This window comes from Mauremys reevesii, linkage group 2 (assembly GCF_016161935.1).
Source record: "Mauremys reevesii isolate NIE-2019 linkage group 2, ASM1616193v1, whole genome shotgun sequence".
Taxonomy (NCBI): Eukaryota; Metazoa; Chordata; order Testudines; family Geoemydidae; genus Mauremys; species Mauremys reevesii.
The window spans coordinates 174,876,399-174,891,306 of record NC_052624.1 but is presented as its reverse complement, the minus strand read 5'-3'; the positions used below and the strand labels follow the sequence as shown (position 1 = coordinate 174,891,306).

The 14,908-nt window shown below is 39.5% G+C and overlaps 1 protein-coding gene across 1 annotated transcript in view; it reads left to right on the top strand.

Moving 5' to 3' along the window:
* LOC120397306 overlaps window positions 1-14,908 on the top strand; it is a 427,598-nt gene that overhangs the window by 149,629 nt on the left and 263,061 nt on the right. The window contains exon 5 of the mRNA XM_039523006.1: window positions 4,003-4,101. The gene's annotated coding sequence lies outside the window, so the exon portion shown is untranslated. The remainder of the gene's footprint in view (window positions 1-4,002; window positions 4,102-14,908) is intronic.

Genomic DNA, 14,908 nt, shown 5'->3' with positions numbered 1-14,908 from the left:
TGTGGTTGCCTGTGAAATCTTAATTCAGCTCCCTTGTATTTATGCATTCTAATCTTTTATTACATTATCGAATACTATTTATTTAGCAGAATCTCTGCCCCATTCAGTGCCCAGTTAAATGCACAAGGGGGCTAAATTAAGGTTCTGTGGGCAACTGTAAATCTGATATATCCTAATTTTTGACTTTACAATCTAAATAGCACTGTTTTATAATTCAATATTGATATTGCAGTAGTGCCCAGAGGCCTCAAATGGAATCAGATCGTATTGCAGTAGATGATGCACAAACACATATGAAGATATGATTCCTAATTGGAAGAGCTTCCAGTTTACAAATGGTATGTGGCAAGCAGGGTGAAGGGAAAGTTCCTAGATCTTTCATTATTATTATTTATGTTGTTGTTGTTTTAGTTTGCCATCGCTTTTGGGGCTGGATGTGTTGGTATGAGAAAAGATAATCTTTCTGACATATTTAAGACCTTATCCAGATATCATTCAAATCAATGGGGGTTTCCCCATAGTCTTCAAATAGAAACAGATATGGTCCTTATTGTTGAGCAGGCTTTCAATTCAGGTACCATGGGAAAAAAAAGAAAGATTAGGACTCGACCTGGAGCAAAATTTTATTTATTCTCTAGTTAGTGATATTGCTGTGAAATTGAGTCAAAACCAAAACTACAATTTTAGTCAAGCTAAATTTAAATATACCTTACCATAGAAACACTACAAAATACTACAGTGATACGTAAAGACATCAAGAATAAAGGAAAAAATTACAGGTGAGGGGCTTTTTTCGATGGCATGCACAGGACAGTTTGAAAGGAAAATAAAAATCCTTAAAAATAAAGAAACCATCTAACAGTTAAACTGACACTCCATGTGCAGAGAAAACAATTTCCATGCATGTTATCAAAAATGTTTTAAATCAACTAACATTGATATAACTTCAAGCAATTAGGAGCATGCTAATAATGATATGAGTCTTCAGCTGTAAATAATTACGCTGCCTCAAGGCTATGCTTTAATTCTTGGCTTGCTGTATCTATAAACAATAATCAAACTGCAAAGCAAGTTGCGTTGTTTTTGTTCACAATTTGTGAAACGATTTCTCTACCCTACAGTGATGCTGATGGCTATTTTGACCTTCAGGAACTCCGGCCTGTGAGGCTAAGAGCTAATGTGTACTTTCATCGATCTGAGTTAGAGGCACACAGCAGGTTACTGTGCCTGTTCTTCACAAGTACAAAAGCTGCTATCGTCAATCAGTGTGTGTTGTGAAAAGGGGGCTTGCTGCTGTGACTCAATAAATGGGGACATTAGGAGGAAATGTTATAATTGCTGCTACCCACATCTTGTTAATGAGTAATGTACAGTTAGACTCCATGCAATTGCAGCTAAACTGTTTATACAATTTATTCTTATGTTGCAAGTAACATTTAACATAATGAAGTATCATAATTGTAGCCATTAAAGTCAAGATTAAGATTTGTTTAATTAGAATTAAGAAAATGTAGAATAGACTCTGAAAATGTAGGGTTTGCAGGGTAGATTCTACAGCATGTAGGAACATTTGGTGCGTTCGTATTACAGAGCTTTGTCTGTATAAAACTGTGCACGTAGGCCCGGATTCTGCTCTCATTTACACCAGTGTAAGCTGGGAGGAACTCCACTGAAAACCTATTTATATTGCTCTAAAAATGATGTAAGAGCAGAATCAGGCCCATGGATGCCAACTCCCTATTTTAAGTGCTAAAATCAAATGTATGTAAAGCAGTACAGGTCTGTCTCATCTTACGCTGGGGTTACGTTCCACAGTCAGCTCGGAAAGCGACAATCCCATATAGTCAAAATTACATTGAGTGTAATGGCGGGCGGAATTGCCCGCACTACAGAAACAGTATTTAAATTGTTATTTTTCTCTTTTTTTTGTTTTTTTTCCTTGTTTTTGCCAACTGCGTAAAGCTGAAATTGAGCATGTTAAATGCGCCTAAGATGCGACAGACCTGTATTTATCTATAGGTAACATGAGGAATATGTGGCTTTATATTTCAGTATATGAAAACTGTAGCATCCAAATGTTGAGCGTCTGTTTTTCTCCTTACTGCAGGCCTGAAATAAATTGCTGTTAATGGTGGCTTAGGCACAGGACCCACCCGTCAGACTTTCTGCTGAATTACTGTACGTAGCGTTTTGCATATACAGTGTACAATTATCCTATATTGCCTCTTCAAAGGGCTTTATAAACATGTGGTCAAGTTCATGCTTACACTAGCTTTTTCTGGTGTAAAGCCAGGTCCAGAGCCCTGAGGGGGGGGGGGGGAGTCCAAGGAGTGCAGGGAGGGATACTGTACTGTGAGGTAGTGGATGGCCTGTAGAAGACCAGACCTACCCAGAGTGTCCAGTACTGCTGACTGAAATATTTCAAAATTTAAAATCTTGATGAAAACTTGTGTCAGAATTTTGACAGGACAGGGTGAGGTAGATGTGGGAGGGGAAAGGATGAAAATGTCATGTTGTTTTTCAGCCAGATCTATTATTTCAGAAGGGTGGCTGGGGGCTGTTCTAATGCATTCATAGGCCTCCCAAGAACCTCACCAGAAATTTAAGCTGCTACCTCTCTATAAATGCTGAGGAAGGATGACAACAGCAAAAGCACTTGCCCTCCATAAAGGTGAGGGGAAATCATTGGTGCCAGCAGGTACAATTTACACCTACCATTTACAGTTTAGATGAATCAGGCCCATTATCTGATTAATCTTCATCATACCGTTGTGAGTGAGGCAAGTATCTCCACTTTAGAAATGTAGAAACTGGGTTGTCATAGGCTAAGTGACTTGTACAAGACCACAAAGGAAGGAGTCACTGTCACAGGTGGGATTAGTACCCAGTCTTTTGCTCAGTCCAAAAACCTGAAAGCGTCTCTCTAGCTTTTTCAAATTTTGATGATTTATTATGTGCATTATTTCAGCCAGAAGCAAAATAAGCGAGAAGCAAAAATCAGTAGCCAGTAAGATTTTGTATGGATTATAGGTACCATGATTCATGATATGTTACTGGGACATATCATGCTTTTTGATTATCCATATAAAATTATAAAAAATGTTAAAGGAAACAATTGTCTGTAGTAAATAGGGAGCTTACATTTACATGGAACTACTTTCCTTGTATTTTAAAAAATGTGGTATTTTTTTCTTGTCACTTTGAGATACAGATTTTTGGTTTACTGTGTAAGTGTATTGCAGTAATGCTTTTAGTCAAGATTTGTTAATGTTACTGTAAATAACTGATTACTGATTAATCATAAAGGCTGTGGTCAGACATTTAGTAATTTATGTAAATATTAATTATATATGACAAACTGAAACAAAGGAAGTTCAGATGGTTGCTACTCTCTATTGTCATATCAAATGAAGTCTATTTTTAAAATATGGTAGTATTAGTAAACACTCTCAATGTAACCTGTTGGTCAATATCTGCAAAATAATAAACTCTGATGAACAGCTGCATGTTTTAATGTGATGCTGAAGGTCATTGACAAAGTGAGTGCTGGTTATCTTCAGATTTAGAAGCCATTGATCCTTTTAAACAAACATTTCTATAAATATGAAATAAAATAGACATTGATTTCCTTTTTTTTGCAAGCTACAGTCTTTAAGATAAGGGCCACGTTTGAGTGTGTTTTTTTGGCTGGCAGTGAACAGTTAGGTGTATAACTGTTGCCATTGTAGTATTGGCTTCTTTTTTTATGGTAGAAAAAAGGATATTTATGGTAATGTTTTTAAAGGCAAGTTTTTTAATAGACTGAAATATTGCTCCATGAAACCTGACTTGCTTAGCCAAGGGACATATTTTTAAATTCTCATTTATAGTATATGCAAGTGTCAAATGAAGTCCCTTATCTGTGCTGTAAATAAGTGGTATCATATGTTTTTAAAGTTGAGTACGATTATAATTGCACTGCTTGGAATTTTTAAGATATATTCTTTATTCATTTCTTTGTAGAGCATTTCCTCATCAAACAACTGATGCTAGTTGGCTTTCACATCAGAAGGGCCAAGTATTGAATGGGCCTGGAGAATGAACAACTGGCCTCAAATAGATGTGAGTAACTATCTAGGGGTTGACTGGGCACATTGCATGGGCCGTGCAAGAAAGTGAGTACGGCTTCTGTCCCTGCTTTGCACATAGAAAAGTCATTTCAGGCCCCAGGGGTTTGTCATGCTGGCACCTACCCCAATGCATATTCACTTACAAAACTGTACAAATTAAAATGTACATTTCTATTTAACATCAGACATGGACACACTTAATAACAGCCCAATAAGTTGATGGTAAATTATGTTACATACTTAATGACAGGCTGCAAATCCTACCTTTTTTCAGGCATTTAAAGAGAAGCCAGTTTGATGGAATGAGACACAGAAAACTTAGACTGTAAGCTCTTCGGAGGGGTGGGAGGGCATCTTTTGTTCTGGGTTTGTACACTGCCTGGCACAGTGGGGTCCTGGTCCATGACTATGCTCTTGAGTGCTATGGTGGTGGTTATAATAATAATAATAATAATAATAGGTCTTTTTAGATGTTATTTTTAAAGGGATCTGGCTTTTTTTGCCTTTGATATAAGTATTCCATTAGGGTGTCAGTTTGGCTTTGCCACAAGCCCTGTATGTGGAGCACTGTGTACAACCCATGAACAGACCAGGAAAGGCACAGTTTTTCCAGGTTCCTTCTGGTCCAGGCGAGAAATTCTTTGTACCAGCCCTGTACTGTGCCCAGATTACTTCCCTTCGAACACTGGCGAAGCTATTCTAGTTACTGCTTTCTGCATCCTTCCCACCCAGTCCCAACTCACATGCATGGGAGAGGACATAGCCATCCTGTGGTAGCTGCACTACCCTTTTGCACCCACATGCGATGGAAAGCCAGCATGGGGGAGTAAGGGGTCACCTTACATCCTCTCACTCCCTTGCACAGGGCAGCCCACAATATGATCCTAGAGTGCTCTAGATCTCTTAATTAAAAAAAAAAAGTCTGATTAAGTTTGGGATAGGCATTAAGAAGATGATATCAAATGGCTTTTATATATATATAAAACAAATGCTATCAGCACCTATTCCCTCGCCTTCAAACAAGACCCTCAGTCCTACAGAGCAAGTGTATGAGTTTCATTAAGCTGAGACCCCATTGGGATTCCCACTAGTTAATCACACCAGTTTATATATTTTATGTATTAATTTGTATTAATTTATGGATTTTTTTTTAAAGTCCCTGTTATCCTGAAGCAGGTTATAAATTATCTGAGACAATCAGGGACGGAGTAGATACAACAAACAGTCCCCAAATCTGTACCACCTCATTTTCTCTCTTATCCTAATTATTTTTGCTAGTTACCACTGTACTCTCAATATCCTCATTCGACTCCAGCAGAAATAAGCAAACCCCATCCCCTGGCAACTATTAGCAGCATGTCACACTCTGTACAGTCAACCAGCAGGGGGTGCTCAAAAAGTGAAGTCTGAATTCTATTTCCTCTGTGACATACTCTCAGACAGGTCTGAAATCATTGCTGTGCTGCCATCTCTTAGCAAAAGCTACTGGTTTGTTGCCATGCCTGGCTAATTAACAAAATAATGGAATTTTGGGTTAAAAAAAAGTCAGACCTCTATTTGAGTTCTCTTTAGCCGAAAGTCCAAAGATAATGACCATAGAAACCCAGTTTCAATACTTCAGATACCAATAGTTATAGTTGTTTAATGCTCATTAGATATTTCTTTCACAGTGTTCCTCTTCTGATGCAAGACTCTCTTGCTAACCTAATTTAGAGCAACTTCCTGCCAAATCAATATCAGTCTTCTGGCAAATATTATTAAATATCTGTTTGATACCTATTTACAACTAGGAAAATAATTTTGCTGCCAAGGGATTGTAAATGTGTGAAAAGACTCTCTGACAGCTTACTTCACTCACTGTCTACAAGCCAGCGTCTGTTTGCCAAAGTCAGAAGACTAAGATGAAGAACATAATTAAGGAAACATATGAAGGCTAGCGCAGGGTTTGAGATTAATTAGCTGTGCGTCAATAATCTCATCAATATCCGATTAACAAATGACACATTGCCCAATGAAACATATTGATTCATTCACACTCCACACTGTTAATAAATTGAAGCTGCTTTGCTAAATGAGAGAGCTGACAAAATAATAACTTCCTAATACTTCCCTAGTATTGTGATAAAAACATAAAATTAGCCTGAAGTACACTTAATTTAGCAGCACTGTCACTGCCTTTATGAAGCTTTTTAACATGAGGGAGGAAGGTAAATGAGATCATTTCATGGAATAATTACTAGGACAGGCTAACTGAATAGATGGATAAGTATAAATGTAGAAATTATAAGATATTGTATGTATGATTTCAGAATATGGCTTCTAGTTAAGTGTTTTTATGAATGATTTCATTTCTTGAAGAGTTGTAAACTTTTTGAAAATATTGTGGCATTGTAATTGATCAATGGGCTTTTGTTGGTACATGCAGTCAAAAATAAATTAGGGTAAAATCCTGGTTCCATTGCAGTCAATGGGGTCAGGATTTCACCCTCAGAATTTACATACACATCACTAAAACACATCACACAAAGCCAAATGAAAATCTGGGATGTTGGTGAGGAAAATTCAGAAATGTTGATGAGGAAAACCAGTATAGAGTTAGCTGAGAATTCCGCTTTTCCTACTTAACCGGTGAGACCTATTGTCTACTTCTACAAAGGAAGTTCCTTGTAAAAATGTGCAAAAGTGCAGCATACAAAAAGTGAATGTTGCTTATTTTTCTCATGAAGCCATCAAAAAGCATGCAAAATCCAGATTAGAAGTGTGACACAGTCTGAAAATGTGTATTTGCTATGTAAGTGGCACCACCTATGTTGTGATGTTAGTTTCTCACAGAATTTGATGCAGTATCTCCTTCGTGGTTGGTATTAGACACATCAACATTGCAGTGAGGTGTTTCTTACAGCTGACCAGACAATGACAATTTCATTTTTGCAGCAACTTTGGAGGTTTTCAGATTTCTTCTGTATTGAAAAAAACCCCCAAATTTCCAAAAATGGAGATGTATGATGCTGACTTACTCTATAGCCTGCTGATTAGGGTACTGGCCTGAGAAGACCCTGGTTCAAATCCCTGCTCTCTCTGATTCAGAGCTAAGTTTTTCTCATCACAGCTCACTTCAAATCAGGAGGAGCAGGAACTTGTTTCCTTTCATCCCAGGCCACGATCATAACCACTCTGTATCTCCACCCTCACCCCAGAAAGACCCCTCCTCCCTGAAATATTATACAGATATTCCAATAAACTCTAGTGTTCTGCTACTGATATGACACTCCCCTCCCACCACACACACACACTTCTGCCATCTCTCATTCACTTAGGGCACAGTTGAGCCCAGGAATTGAGTGAATTCATAGAATCATAGACCCATAGGGTTGGAAGGGACCACAAGGGTCATCTAGTCTAAGACTCTGCCAGTACATTGTGGGACACGAGGACCCACTGGCTCCTTTATTTACAGGTTCCTGGTCCCTGCTCCACTTGCTTTGCATAGCTCCGCAGCCAACACAGGTGTAAAGCAAGTTTAACTGCCCAGTTGGGGATTGTCCCAGCCTAGGGGAATTCCTAGGTGATGAAAAGCGAGTTGTGATGGCTCTGTTCCCATCCCCCTTGCTAGCACCAGTGTATATATGGTGTGCCAGGGACATGGCTAGGGGAAGGAGGTGTGACTGGAACGTTGCAGCTTTGGCAATCCCAGGCTGCTGGACCAGCCCCTTGGTGGCCATTGCACATGGTGTAATTTAGATGCTACTGTAACTTGTGTTAGGAGCTGGCCCCGGAACTAAGCATAAAAGGTGTCAAGAAGCTACCTATGTCGGCCCCCCAGGCTATGTTGAATGCAGGTCAAGCACAGCTGAGGTTCTGTTGCAGTCATTGCAGAGCAATGGTGGCAATTCCATCGGTACGGCCCCCATTCAGCAATACACTTAAGCATGTACTTAGTAACTTGCTATCATAAGTGTTATTTTGATGTCATAAAGCTTCATAGGGACCTTAACTTTTTCTTTTTTTTTTAAATCATCTCATATTTGTCAGAAGAGAATTATTTTTGTAAAGTTTCAGATGTTCTATGAAACTATGAGACTGAAATCTGGGAGCCACTAGATTTGTTTTTTAATTATCACAATGTTCTAATAAGGGTCTAGAAATAACTTCTATGGATTTGTTACCTTAATTCTGTCTTAGTCTTTTTTGTCTGTGACCTAGAAATCAGCGACTGAAAAGCCAATGTAAGTAATGTAGCCCATTGCTCTGCCATTGTAGGACTGTTCGCTACACTGATGTGCTATTTCCAACCCAATTTGAAATGAACCAGTCAGCATATTGGTCCATCTGTATTTGGCTCTTAACTAATGGTCATTAACTTTTTAGGCTTCTGTGATATGCTGAATAACTTGGAACAACTAATGATTTTATTACCAATCTTAATATTTAGAGTTCCCTGCGGAGTCATGTATGGTTCTTAATGAAACCATTATTTACAGGATTAAAATCTCTCCTCAAATTCCTGTCTTTCTGCCTCTGTACTGAAATTAACACACATCCACAGCCTAATTTGGAAGAATAAAGAGCAGCTTTATATACTGTACAACATTTACGGATTGTTTGCATAACTGAACTTTAAAATATCAGGAATGAAGAACACAAATATAATGTATCAACTTTTTATTCTGGTAGATTTAGCCAATGATCTAACCTGTATCATTAGAATAGCCTCTAACAGGATTAGTTTTAGTAGTATTCCTATTACAGTACAGTCCACACCATGTGCTAGGTGCTGCCCCCCCTCCCCATGTAATAATAATAAGTTAATAAATTATTTGAACTACGGCACCACATAGGGGCCCCAGCCAAGATTGAGGCCCCATTATGCTAGGCACGGTACACTTCTATAGATAGAGACTGTCTCTGCCATGAAGAGAGTCTAGTCCAACAAATTCTATAAGATTGACAGGCTGTTCCACTTGGCATGTTAGCAGTGTTTTCCGAACATCTACAAGAGCAGGTGCTCAGCTGTAGTATCCTTCAAATGAACTTCTTACCCAGTGAAAAGGAAACTAGTCCTGCTCAGTCCACCTGAGTCTCTTGCCCCCAATGTCATACTGACACTCTGCGCAGATACGAGTCTCTCAAGGGGTCCCACGAGAGGAGGTGGTGATTAGCTGCAGCATGTCTCATTGTGCGATCACTATAGCACAAGTATGACTAATCACATGCTGATTGATCTTGGGTTCCCCGTCTCCCTTGCACCCAAATGTATTTTTCCCATCTTCAATTTTCTGAAACATCCAGCCTGAATTAAAAGCAATGGGCTGAAGTTTCCATCCATGCATCTATTTGAAGCTTGTATCCAGTGTGCACTCTAGTATCATTGTATAATTCATTCCATACCAAGTCAGCGTGTGGGCATAAATTGGACTACCTCTCACAGACTCTTTAGAAGCAAATTCTCAGAGTTAAGAGCACCTGCAACTTCAACTGAAATCATTAGATCTGCAGGTGCTCCTCACTTATTAGGGTAAGACCCTTCACCCACTTTGACCGGTTCCTGTTCACTAAGGCAACTCACCACCAGAGAAGGTGAGCAGTACTCAGAATTAGTAGCTTCGCTAAGAAGCACAAATCCACCAAACATTTTGAATGAGCTCCAGGAGCAGTTCTGTAAATAGTACAGTTACTGACAATAGTAGCAATATTTTGAAAGCAGTTAACAAGGGCACGAGCACACATCTGCCTTCAGGGAATCAGCCTCAGAAACCAGCAGGAAGAAAACCTAATTGGAAGTGTCAAAAAAAAAAAACCATAAAAAATCAGTGGCTGTTAGAGTGGCAGCACAGTGAAAGTCCTGCAGGAAAGCTGAAGTTCACAAGCTTTAGCTGGTGACTTGAGCGTTCTGTCACTTAACTGATGGGCTGTCACAAAATAAAACTCATCCCATGATAAAAATGGATGACTAGATAACAGACAACTCTCCTGCACAACTTCTGACCATCTCAGTCCTTTTCCCAACTATTCTGGTTGTTTCAGTTATTCCCTGCCTTCTAGTCTCTCTCCAAACCCAAACATGACCCTCTCAATCCCTTCAGCTTCTATGAGTCTTCCTGACTTAGGTGGCCAACTGTACATGTATATATCATTTACTCTGTTTTGGACCTTTCTGAACTCTTCTTGGACCTTGACTTGCAGGTATTTGTGACCTTCACAAGATAGTCACAATAAAAAAAAAAAGGCCAAAATGACTCACTAGCCAACTCTGATTGGCACTTCTCTCACTTTGCAAAACCAAACAAAAGTGCTGAAAAAGCAAAAGGACTGGCTGGAAATGGTGCAAGATGAGGCTTAAGATATGCCTACACAATAGCTTAGAGGTGTAATTCCCAACTTGGGTCAGCTTAACTTCTGTACCAGGAAAGATAATGGAGCAAATAATTAAGTAATCAATTTGCAAACATCTAGAAGATAATAAGGTGATAAGTAACAGCATGGATTTGTCAAGAACAAATCATATGAAATGAGCCTGATAGCTTTTTTTGCCAGGGTAACAAGTCTTGTGGCTAGGGGGGAAGTGGTAGATGTGGTATATCTTGACTTTAGTAAAGCTTTTGATACTGTCTCACATGACCTTCTCATAAACAAACTAGGGAAATGCAACCTAGATGGAGCTACTATAAGGTTGGTGCATAACTGGTTGTAAAACCATTCCCAGAGAGTAGTTATCAGTGGTTCACAGTCATTCTGGAAGGGCATAACGAATGGGGTCCAAGCTGGGAGGGGTTGCAAGTGCTTTGGAGGATATGATTAAAATTCAAAATGATCTGGACAAACTGAAGAAATGTTTTGAAGTAAATAGGATGAAATTCAATAAGGACAAATGCAAAGTACTCCACTTAGGAAGGAATAATCAGTTGCACACATAGTAAATAAATGAGAAATGACTGCTTAGGAAGGAGTAACAAAAATGATTAAGTATCAGAGGGGTAGCCATGTTAGCCTGGATCTGTAAAAGTAGCAAAGAGTCCTGTGGCACCTTATAGACTAACAGATGTATTGGAGCATGAGATTTCGTGGGTGAACATGCATCCGACGAAGTGGGTATTCACCCACAAAAGCTCATGCTCCAATATGTCTGTTAGTCTATAAGGTGCCACAGGACTCTTTGTTGCATTTAAAAATGATTAAAGGTCTAGAAAACATGACCTATGAGGGAAGATTGAAAAAATTGGGTTTGTTTAGGCTGGAAAAGAGAAGACTGAGAGGGGACATAATAGTTTTCAAGTACATAAAAGGTTGTTACAAGGAGGAGGGAGAAGAATTCTTCTTCTTAACCTCTGAGGATAGGACAAGAAGCAATGGGCTTAAATTGCATAAAGGGGAGTTTAGGTTGGACATTAGGAAAAACCTCCTAACTGTCAGGGTGGTTAAGCACTGGAATAAATTGCCTAGGGAAGCTGTGGAATCTCCATCGTTGGAGATTTTTAAGAGCAGGTTAGACAGACACCTGTCAGGGATGGTCTAATACTTAGTCCTGCCTTGGGTGCAGGGGACTGGACTAGATGACCTCTCAGGGTCCCTTCCAGTCCTATGATTCCATGTTCGAGCCAGTGCATAAAAATAGCAATGTAGCAATGTGGCTGCAGTTGTAAAACTTTTTTTTCTGTGTAAAACTAATTAAATTAGGGGCGGATTAAACAAATTTACAAGCCCCACCACTTTATATTAACTCTTTACCTGGATGTAACTCCCTAAGAAATATCTTGGCTACTCCTGGGCATTGTGCTACTCTAATTGCTGACAATGTAAAAAGTAAGTCTGCTTTATGCTTGTCACAATGCTGCCACCAAATATTGCTGGCATTTTTTCTTACTTTGACCTCTGCCCCAACTGCAATCCATATAATGGTTTATTCACTTTCTGTCTCAATAAGGACAATTCTCTTTGGTCTTGCTATATCTCTATTCTCTAGTGTTCAGGGGTTCTGGAAGTTGTGGCCAGATTATTTTCACTCCAGGAAACGCCTTCATATTCTGTCACCTCCACTGACATATTACATAATTCTGAATCCAATTTTAAGTAGGCCGTCTGGTTCTGCATGAAGCTGTTCCACCCTAATTCTACCTCTCTGATCTTCTACCCTCTTTTGTCTGCTCTCTCTGCATCTCAGCGCTGCTACTCGGTGAACGTCAGTTTCACATTTTGTTTTGGACACTGTCTTTTGGTGTTTCATAAACCAGTTTTTTGATTCACCAAGAAGTTTTGGCAAATTTGGTTTCATTTTGATGTGGAATTGACCCAACTTTTGAAAAAAAACCCAAACCATCCTCTTTGTCCACCTCCTCAGCAGAATCCCTCTTGGGTCCTTTTCCACTTCCTGCAAGGTTAGAACCTACACAGCTCTTCTGCAATGTCATCCTTGGCAGGATACCTTGCAGCTCCTCGTCTTCCTTCTCCTCAGTGTATGCTCTCAGGACTCCTTTTCATCCAGTTCCTTGGAGGGGTCCCTCATGGGTCATCTCCATCTCCTACAAGGTGTTATTTCTCATGGTTCCTCTTCAACTTCATCCTTGAACCCTGATGTTGAATCATTTGCATGTTTGGGAACATAAATGACCCTTAGGATGGAGAGTCCAGCCCTTTTGTTGTTAACAAAGCTCCCGTCACTGTTTGCAGGAGTTGGCGGCTCACCTTGGTGCCCTGGCCAAACCCCAGCTCTGGGATTCCATTCCATCCCTTCTGCATTCTCAGTTGGATACAGGTTAATGCGCAGAATCTCCTAACACCTCTTTCCCTTCTGGGGAGTTGTGGGAGGAGTGGCTGATTCAGCTTTGGACACCTGGGGCAGGAACGCCCATTGCCTTTACAGAGGATCAGTGACACAGACCCTTTCTCAGGTCCTCTTGCTTCTTTTCACCTTGCTTTTTGATTTCTAGTGGAGGCTTTGGGGCTGTGGTGGTGTGTGGTCAATGTTGCCAGCAATGGTAGCAGGCACTGACACCAGAGAATGGGACATGGAGGTTAAAGAAGCAGTTTATGTATGTATATGTCAAATGTAGCTAACAAGATTTTCTCCTTTGATATTTATGGACTTGACTGAGAGCCAGGTCCCATACTTAGACCTGGCACAGATTTCTTTTGTGACCTTGGACAATTCATGTAATCTCTCTGTTCCCTATCTGTACAATGGGGATAACGATACTTCTGTCTATCTGTCTTGCGTATTTAGATTATAAACCCTTAGAGCAAGGAGTCTCTTCCTATGTGCATGTACAGCACATATCATGACAGAGCATCCACGCTCATAGGGAACTCTGGGCACTACTGTAGAACAAAGAAGAAATAATGGGTCACAATAACAATATGGCCATCAGCAGTGTTTTGTGATTCCCTCATTTATGTTGCATTGTGCACCTTGGAGCCTGTCATTGGTGGTGGTACTCTTTCAAATGGCATTTTTTAGAGTTGGAAACTAAAACAAAATACTTAAACAAACAAGCCAACCACCCCAGCAATCCCAACTAACGTTGCTTTTGAAAAATTGTCTTGTTTCCTTGAATCACATTTTCCTGCCATTCCTCTTCTCTTTATTGATAACAGATAGAAGAGATAGTTGCTTGTGTTAGTTGTAAACTCTCTTTTTTTTCCAGAGCCCTTCCACCATCTGTCACTGAATAACTGTTTGTTCCCAGGTTTGTAACTTCAATGTGTTGTTGCTGTTTTGTGTACAGGATGTTACATATTATAAAAGCTCGAGTAAATAATTCATGTAAAAACCTTTGTAAATATTGTCAAACTACAGAATAAATGATTTACTAAGAGGTCTCTTGGCTCAGTCTAGCAGCTTTGGCTTCATTATTATAACTTGTTTTGTAAACAACCCCCTCCCCCCTACTTTTTTTCCATCAAGTGACTTTGTGTAAATGCAATTGTTAAAAACTACTTAGCTATATTTCAATCCACATAAATAATGAAAGAATCTTTTATGATAGTAACAGTTTAACCATCTGGATACTGTATTAAGAATTAAACCAAAGGTTTAAGATTCATCAGGTGAAGTTTTATGGTACAGATCCTCAGCTGATATAAATCGACACTCCATTGACTTCAGGGCAGATGCATGCTCTGGGGGAGATCACTGGCCTCTTATCTCAGTTCTGAGGAGGTACTTTGTTAGGCCCAAAAGAAATGTACATGTGCTTAGCTTTACACACTGGGTAAGTCCCATGGACTGTACTGGGATTATTTAGAGTCCTGAAGGTTAAGCCTTTGTGTAAGTCTTTGCGAGATCAGGGCTTTAGACTACAACATGGTGCTCTAGGAAAAATGCGAGTTTTTCTTCTAAAATTCTGTTAATAAAGAATTATGACATGTTTGCTTGCTGTCATCGATGTCAGGATTGCCTTTTGGTAAATGCCGATGAAAAGCAATCAGACATTTGGTAAATAAAATACATGACTTTGTTCAGATAGTATTCATAACCCCTGCACACACTTGTGCAAGTGAAATGTTGTTCATAATAAGTAAAATAAAACTAAATAAATTTTGTTTGTGGAATGGGAAAATATGAATGTTCATATAAATTTACCATTGCAGGTAAAGGTTCCTGTGCATACACAATCAGAGGGCTATTTGCACTGGAGATGTGATAAACCATAAGCTCTTGGGCCACCCATGATATGTGTTGAGACACACTTATGTTTGCTAGGTATCTGGCCCCTACAAAATGCAGACGTTTAGATTGTGAAACACCTTCCAAACACAAGGTTTTGTGTTGCCATCATGAAGCTCTTTGGGGGTTTGGAGAGTCT